At 61.6% G+C, this 8630-nt stretch overlaps 1 protein-coding gene across 1 annotated transcript in view; it reads left to right on the forward strand.

Moving 5' to 3' along the window:
- TBKBP1 (TBK1 binding protein 1) overlaps positions 1 to 8630 on the forward strand; it is a 27338-nt gene that overhangs the window by 13205 nt on the left and 5503 nt on the right. The gene's annotated exons all lie outside the window — the stretch shown is intronic.

The raw sequence follows: 8630 nt of genomic DNA on the forward strand, positions 1-8630 counted from the left end.
GGGCCCTCTCTGGGCACCCCCGCAGGTCCTTCCTTTGCGCCTCCTTGCTGTGCTTCCCTGGGATGAAACACAGGGTCACCCCTCTTTCCTGTGTGGTCTTTTGTTGGCCGGACCTGAGCGCGCCCCTCTCTCCTCCCCTCCCCATGCCCCCCCCATTGTTAAAATGGGTGCAGTGCCTTGTTAAGGCATCACGTTGGCATCCTGGACTCTACCCTGTGCCAGGCACCTGGGACAAGTCACTTACCCTCTCTGATCCTCAGTTTCTTTCATCTGCAAGATAATGATACTTTGAAATTACCTTAGAGGGCTCTCAAGAGGCGGACAGCAAGCCTCGAGCTGGGGCTGTGGGCACAGTAGCTGCCGGCAGTGAGGTCGAGTTGGCTGTGGGGCCAGGCGTCTGCCACCCCTCCTGGGCTGATAGCAGGACAGGCCTGCTCTTCAGGGCCCTTCGCCAGGCTTCAGCTTCTCTGTGTGTCCTAGAAATGCCCTATCCCAGGGCTCGATTGCTTCACTAATACTATAATGAATTCCATAAATGTCAGAGCCACTTGTACCACCTGGAAGGACCAAAATATAGTCCAAAGCCAGAGAGAAAATTATTTTGGGGTTGTACATTGTTTGGGACTATCCAGGCTTTGAGTACCCGAAAACTGTGGCTTCAGCACCCTGGGGCGGGGGTTGGGGGGGTGGGAGAGGGGGAGGAGGGACGTCTGGGCCTTGACTTCCCTCATTGCTGGGCATATGCACCTGACTTGGGGTTGGGGGGCGGTGGAGGTGGGCAGGGAGGGGAAGAGGGAGGAGATGCTGGAGAATGGGTCCAGCCCCCTGCTCTGGGCTCTGGGGAAGGACAGGCTGGGGTGTGGGGCTGGGCACCCCGAATAACTCCCCTCTCTCCCCACAGCTGCTGATGGAGACAGTGGGCTCTGACATCCGCAGCTGCCCACTTTGCCAGCTGGGTTTCCCTGTGGGGTACCCAGATGATGCCCTCATCAAACACATTGACTCCCACCTGGAGAACAGCAAGATCTAGGGTGCCTCCCCCACCCACTGGCTGTTTCTTCATCCTCTCCCATCACCCCCACTCACTCACTTTGAATGCTGCATGAATCTCGTGGGGGGCCGTGCCCCTCGCGACCCCCAGATACCTCCACTAGCTCCCAAGTCAGCGTGTGTGCCGTCTTCCCTGGCCCAGGTACCACTCAGCCCTGGCTCTTCCCGGGAGGTCAGCTGAGGCTCCCAGCTCCCTGGCTTCAGCTGGGGAGGTGGGCATCTGGGCTGTGAGCGGCAGGGGCCTCCCCTCTGCCTTTCTGTTCCCACGTGGGGCTGGCCCCAAGTCTAGTGCTTGGACCTGGGGGAGAGGGAGGGTATCAGAGGACTCGGGGAGCTCTCCCACCTCTCCCCAGATGTCCATCTTCCTCAGACTGTGCTCTGTCCGGGGAGCATCTCCCTGTGGGTCCCAGAGCCTGCCCTGCACGCTGATGCCTGTTCTTCCATCCGTGACCAGCTCGGGACTGTGGCTTGGGTCCCCGTTGGGGGAAGGAGGCATCTTGTTTCTTGCCGTTCCCTGCAGGCCAACCCCATTCTCCTCCTCTGCCTATCCCAGGGGGTAGGGTGGGCGGGAGAGGAGAGGGAAGACCTTGGAGGGCTGGGAAGATTCAGCCTAAAGAGGCCGCCCTGAGGGCTGGCGCCTGACCCTCAGGCAGAGGACTCTGTGCCAGCTTCCAGACCTGGGCCCTCCTTCTGGAGCCCTTGGCACGGGCCCAGCCCATTGCGGCAGACGCTCCCCTGTGCCCTGACCCCACACAAGCCCTGATAGTGCAGGTGCCCTGCAGCCTCTCTTAGCTGGGTGGGTGTCGGCTCTGCGTCCCAAGCCAGAACCTGAGACAGACGGGCCCAGGGTGCTGTGGAGATCAACTTCAAAAGAGCTAACCCCTCCCCTCACCCCCAGCAACCCACATTCCCTTTGTGAAATCTACCTCAGAGTCATACCCTCAGAAGGACGGGTAAGCAGGAGGCCAGGGGGTCCCCAGGGCTGAGGTGGGGAGCTTCCTATGGCGAGAGCCTGCCGCCCCCCTATGAGTCCAACCCTCTCCACTGCCAGCCTCTCCCGGGTCTCAGCCCCAGGCGGCTGGCAGAGGATGCTACTGTCAGTGCATGTACCATTCTGATCCAGCTCTTCCAGGCCCCCCGCTTCTCACATCTCTCTCCTCCTCAGTGCAGGGGAGAGAGGGGGTGTGTCAGGCGGGGAAGGGGCCAAGGACTCCAGAGACACATGGCATTGTACCTTGATTGTTCCCCCTGGAAAGGGAAGTGAGGAAGGGGGGAACTCGAGAGGGGAGGGGGAGCCCCTGAGCTCTCTGGACAAGTTGAAAGTCCGAATAAAACGTACCTGTTCCATCTGCGCTCAGTCTGCACCCTCCATGGCTGGGGTGGGAGGGAGAGGGGTGGCTTGGGAGCTGTCAAGAAGGCACGGGCCTTCTTGGGGGGAGGCACTGAGCAAGTAGGGGAGGCCGGGGCACCCGGCTGGAGGGTGATTCTGAGACACAGGTGCGCAGTGGCAGTAGGTAACTGGCGACACGGAGTTGGTGTAGCACTTACGGAGCGGCAGAGCGTGACTTCTGTACAGAAGCAGCCACCCCAGCCCTGAGCAAGTGTCTTGAATTTTCCCTGCCAGGGTCTGGCAGGTAGAGGCGAGAAGCCTGGGGGATTCAAGCATTAGTAGCAGCCACTTGAGGACCATGTGATTTCTGCATGCCAGCAGCCAGGCTGGGTCCGCAAAGAGGAAGAACATCCTCGTCCCATGTCCTCATGGGTCTGAGAGCAGAGGAGGGGTTCGGGTCCAGCCCACAGCCAGGGAGGTCAGAGCGAGGTCACGAACCTGTGACTTCTGCCCCAACCTGTGACTTATCCAGACCTCGGGCGCCTTTCGTTTCAGTGTGACCCGTCTGGACCAGACTTCTCGTAACAGCCCGAGATGTGGGCAGTAGCTCAGGGAAGCCTAAGGCTTAGCTGAGACACCAGGCAGACATCCTGCCCCTTTAGTGCGAGGTCCAGCGGGGAAGACTTCCAGCCTCCTCCGCGCCTCTCTGGCAGTTAGCAGTCACAGCTGGCCTCTAAAAGTCCATCCGACCTCATTCCATGTGCCACCAAGATCTGAGTGCCAGGTAAGATGAGAAGTCACTCCTAAGGGACAAGCCTGCATGGAAAAAGAGGTTCTGGGATCGTGGGCACATGCATGCTCCGGACCCCTGGCGTTCCCCCCCCCCCGTTAATTCTCATGGGAGAAGACAGCGCCTGGGTGACTTGCGTGGGTCTTGGGACAGTGCAGGAACACCATGCAAAGAGAAGGCCTCTTGCTGAGAAAGGGGCAGAGATGAGTGGAAATGAGCTCAGGGCACGATCATTTAGCTGGGTGACCTCTTCTGGTCCTTGGACGTGTCTGAAAGTGGGGGGGATCCCAGGTCTCCCTTAACTTGGGCAGTCCCCTGTCACTGAGGGGGACATGGGACATCGGGTGCAGTCTCCCTGATTTTTGGGAACCCGGAAAAGGGCCCAGACTAGGGCAGAAAGTTGCTGGGGGCTGAGAGGGAATGGGGTGGGAGAAGCTGTGTGCCCTTACCCTTTCATATGATGTTCCCCAGTACCTCGAAAGCAGAGGACATTTGGGTGAAGGTGCTGGAGGTGAGACTGGGGTGCCCTGTCAACCTCTTCTCCCATAGACTGGGGCCAGATATCAGGACAGAGGCTACCTTGTTACTCTGTGGGACTAATGCAGATCCAGAGGGCCGAGAGTGGAGGGAGAAGTATTCTAGATCTCTCCTGAGGGGTTCTCGGAAGGGCTCTAGCCCCCTGGAAGGTGAACGGGCGTGACGTCACGGGATCAAAGTGGAGGGGAGACCCTGCTGGGGCCTCCCCGGTGGGGCTCGGTGGCCAGCAGGCTCGCAGGGCTGCACGTGCAGGGGCCGAGCTGCCGTGGGCCTCCCCCCGGGTGCCCACTGAGCCCACCCAGCCTCGCCAGCCCTCTCTGCTCCCATCTTTCCTTCAACATCAGCTTCCCCTCGGGCCTCCTCGTTTGGGGGACCCTGCAGCCTGGCTTTCTTCCCCCAGGATTTCCCCAGCCAGAGCTAGCAGAATGGGAGGCCTCTGTCCCTCTCCTGGGTCCCAGAACAGGTGGCCCGTGTGTGTGTGTGTGTGTGTGTGTGTGTGTGTGTTTGTGTCTTGTGGAGAAGCGATCCTGACAGAGGGGAGGGGTGTGGGAGTGAGTCAGCTGTGCTAATGAGAAGCACCTCACCCCGCTGATTAGGACTAATGCAGAGCAGAGGGTGGGGGCTGCCCTGGTTGACATCTCTGTAGGGTAGGGGGAGCGGAACAGTTCAGCAAGGACAGGAGCTCAGCTGCTCGGCTGCCGCAGGAAGAACTGAGTGGAGACACAGCGCGAAACGCCAAGGGGAGGGGTCCGCACCGGGAAGGGGGAGCAAGGCCTTGCAGGCAGACCCCAAACCCTGCGGGGAGTGTGTGAGACCTTAGCTCCCCGCCCCGCTCTAGCCCTTGGCACGCTTGGTGCCCCTGCTGCTGAGTGCCTGGTGAGAGCTGGCATCTCCAGGGGGCAGGCTCGGGCCCTGTGCCTCCCATCGGCAGCCTGGAGGGAAGGTTCTGGTCGGGGCCACCTACTGTCACAGGCGGGTATGCACGAACCAGGAGGGCTGGCAGGCTGCAGCGGCTGTGGAGGGAGGACCGAGCCCCTCTCCTTGCCCTGGGAACCTCAGCTTCGCCCACCCTCCGTGCCAGTTCAGCCGAGGGCCAGGGCACCAGGCGTGCCTCACAGATGCTCCCATGGGCTCTGTGAGTGTGGGCATGGTGGGCGGGAGGGGAGGGCTGGCGGGGGACAGGATGGGTGTCGGCCAGCACCTCCAACACCTCCTAATTTGCATTACCACTACTGACACCCTTCTTGACCAAGAACTTGAAGCCAGAAATAACAAGGGGGGGGGGAGGGGAGGTGGTTCCCTGGGGGTACTTTGAGGCTTTCTTTCCTTGCCTCTAACACGCCCAAAGTGCTGGGGGGTCAGGAGGTCAGCCCCTTTCCAGTCCCAGGTTGGCCAGGGTTCCTGCATCCTCTGCTGCTCCTCCCTTCTGGGGCGCCCCACCCGGGCTTCCTACTTCCAGCCCTGCCCCTGTTCTTCTGCACCCCCTCTTCTAGGAACTCTCCTCCGGGGGACCCCTTGAAGCTGTGAAGACCCCTGAGCTGCCAGGCTGGGAGTTGTTCTCTTCAGTCTATGTCCAGCTTCTCTGTCAAGCTGGGCCTGACCCTGAGCAGGGTCTGAGCTCCACAGCCACTGCCACCTGGGAGCTGCTCAGGAATGTTCCGTGAGAGGCCTGGTCCAAACTGCAGGAGGGGAGCTGACAGTGGCTCCTAGAAGTGCATGAGTTGGTCCAGCGTCCAGGCCTGGCCCCAGAGCTCCGGGGCAAAGGAGAGGGAGCCCACCCCCAGCTATGTTGGAAGCCCCTGGTCCCCCTCTCTCTCCTTCAGGGGGTTCCTGAGTGTCAGGCTGTCCCACGTGACATCCTTGGAGAAAAAGAGCAGGACTATTTAATTCCGACGTTTTTCTCCCCCGCCCCAGTGACAACACAGCACAGACCCCACTACTTGGTGCATGGTTTGTGTTCATGGAGGTCTCTTCCATCCCAAACAGGGTAGGAAGGAGTCAGGAGACAGCAGGCAGGGCTGGCGGGAGATGGAGGCTCTCGGTTGGTCAGAGGGTCCGGGGCCTGGAAGAGTGGTGGCGAGGGCGGGGGCAGAGCAGAAGGGCCTGGCAGAGAAACCAGGTCGCGAGAGACAGCCGAGAGAGCTGTGAACTCACTGTGGGAAGGAGCGAACGATGAGCTGAGAACTTCCCCCACTCCCCCCCAGAAATGCTATTTTGGAGGGAGCGAATATATGCAGCGAGGGGCAGGGGAGAGGGCTAGAGCAGTTTCCCTGGGCAGCGGACCACCTGCTGCCTGCGCTCTCAGATGGCCGATGGCCGGTTTCATTGGCCAGGGAGCGCCTGCCTCACGCAGGGCTTCCCCTTCCATGGGGAACGTGGTCTTGCTCCCTTGAGCACAAGACGAGAAAGAGGGGGCTAGGAGATTTGCCGCTGGCTTTAGGCTCACTCGGCGGTGGGGGGGGTTCCTATGCTCCCTCAAACCTAGGAGACGTGTGTGGAGGGGCCCTTGCCCCAGGCAGGCCTGCAGGCTTACCGCCCCCAACTCCTCAGCACACCTTCAGGGAGGAAGGCTGATGTTAAAAGAGGTCAGGGCAAAAGATGCTTCCAGGCCAGCTGGTTCTCCCCACCCCACGCAGGTCCCCTCCTGGTGGCCAAGGCCATCCTGCCCCTTGGCCCCAGGAGGCTGCTCAGAGGTCAGTGTGAAGGAGCCCTCGCTGGGCAGGAAGGGGAATTCCTTCATGCCCCAGCTCAGCCCCTCCGAGGGGCCCTGACTCATTTGGGGCTGAAGGCACCGGTGCCCTACAGGTTTCTGTGGTGGCTGGGGCAAGGGGGGCATGCAGAGAGCGCTGAGGAGGAGCAGAGACTTTTGTTTTCATTTTTTGGAACTTGGCTCTTGGTCTGTGTGAGCCCAGCTTACCTGAAGGGGCAAGGTTGACTGAGGTGGGAAGGAGGCCCCCCTTCTAGCCGGTTGGGGCTGGCCATGACTTTAGGGAGAACTTGCGAGACAAGACCAGACTGGGACGCATTTCCAAGGCGGGTGGAGGGGTCCAGTTCTCTCCCACACACGGGGCCCTTCCCCTCCTCTAAGGCTGGGAGTGGGAGTGACCCAGGGGCAAGCGCAGTCACCCCTGGCAGGTGCGCTCCAGGTTTCAGCGGGGAGGGGTGAGGGTGGGCTCAGGAGTCGGGGGCAGGATCCTGAACCAGGCCGTGAGTGTGGATTTGAGTTAGAGGCCGCAGGTGAGAAAACCTGTCTCCTTCTGCCACCCTCTCCTCTTCGGGATTTTCTTCTTCTGGCCTGCGCACAGGGTGGGGCAGGAGGGGAGGGGACCAGGTACGGTGGAGGGAGCCGTTTCCTTCTTCCTGTGCCTGGAGCAGAGGCCAGCAGGACTTCTTGGCAGGGAGAGGGGGGCCGTGGTGTGTCAGCCAACTTCCCTGAAACGAGGGGCTGGAGGGGGCCGCAGAGGGGCGGGACGCGGGGAGCCCATGACACTGCAGTCAGGCCCCTGTTCCACAGGGCTCTCGGCCCAGGCACCTGCAGACCAGTGTGGATGGAGCAGCTGGAATGGCAGTCGGCAGCCACGTCTCTCCCCTCTCGGGCCTCGTAGGTGCTGCAGGCGCTTAACTCTCAGCCCCCAGCCCCCAGCTAGCACAAGCAAACTGGATGGGAGGGAGGGGAGGGTTGGGAGGTGGTGTGAAGGACATGGGTGAGGGGCAGGGAAGAGGACAGTGCCCCCTGCTGCTGGCCTTTCTGGTGTGCCCTGCACACACAGAGCTCACAGTGGGACCAGAGAGCCCCTCGCCTGCCTTGGCACCCCATTCTCTCCCAGACTGACAGGTGGGACAGAGGAGGCTTGACACAGGAAGCACAGCCCCCCCCACCCCGGGCTCAGAACTCGGGGATTTGCACATCTCTGGTCCTGGGCCCTGCTGAAGTGGGCACACATGGTCTTCTCCCCACCACCCTCCAGACTCATCCTGCCACGCTTAGCCCAGATGAACAGTCTCGGTTGTGCACACACACACCCTTCCGCCCTGACCAGGCTCTGGCGACACCAGCTACAGACACGCACTCCCCCTGCACACGTGTCCTCACGCGGCAGGAGCCAGTGACACCCAGAAGCTGCCGGGACAGAGGCACGCACGGCTGTGCAGTCACGGCCTCGTGGGACGAGCCCACCGACACGCGTGGGGCCCACATGTTCCTAGTGGCGCGCTAAGTGCTTAACTAGAGCTCTCTGGCATGGCTCCCGCGGAGCCTGCCCTGAGCGCGGGCGGAGGCACGGGACCCGCAGGTCTCAAGCGCAGTGCCAGCCCACCGCCCCCTTCCCCTGTGCAGGTATCACGCGACAAGTCCTAGCTGTGGACAGACACCCCCTAAGGCTGCACTTGGGCACCACTAACTCACGAGAACACCTCTCCCCAGGGGGCCTCCCTGCCCAGCTCCTCCCACCTGGTTCCTGGCCTTTTGCTTCCCCTCTGTCCTCCCTGTCAGGCAGGGCTGTGTGTGCCAGCTGGTCTCACTCTCACTCCCTCCTTCTCCCTGCCATGGCCACAGCCTCCCCACCCCCGCTCCCTCCCAGACCCGAGGGGGATGGGCCCCGAGCTAATGCGGGTGGGCTTCCAAGAAGAAGGGACAAGGAGATGCTATGTGGCCCCGGGGAGGTGCTAACCCTGTCTGCCAGGCTGCTCATGCCATCTTCTCGTCTCTGCCCATTCTGGCTCCTCAGCCTTCCCCCGGTCATCCACACAAGGAGCCTGGGTGAGTCCTTGGTCAACTCCAAGGTCAAGCTACCAAGGGGAGAGCACTTGTGTCCTGCATAAAGGTGGGGAGGTAGGAGCACCTGTCCTGGGGGAGGTGGGAGCACCTGTCCTGGGGAGGTGGGAGCACCTGTCCTGGGGGAGGTGGGAGCACCTGTCCTGGGG

This window comes from Condylura cristata, unplaced genomic scaffold (assembly GCF_000260355.1).
Source record: "Condylura cristata isolate star-nosed mole 26May11 unplaced genomic scaffold, ConCri1.0 scaffold00017, whole genome shotgun sequence".
NCBI classification, from domain to species: domain Eukaryota; kingdom Metazoa; phylum Chordata; class Mammalia; order Eulipotyphla; family Talpidae; genus Condylura; species Condylura cristata.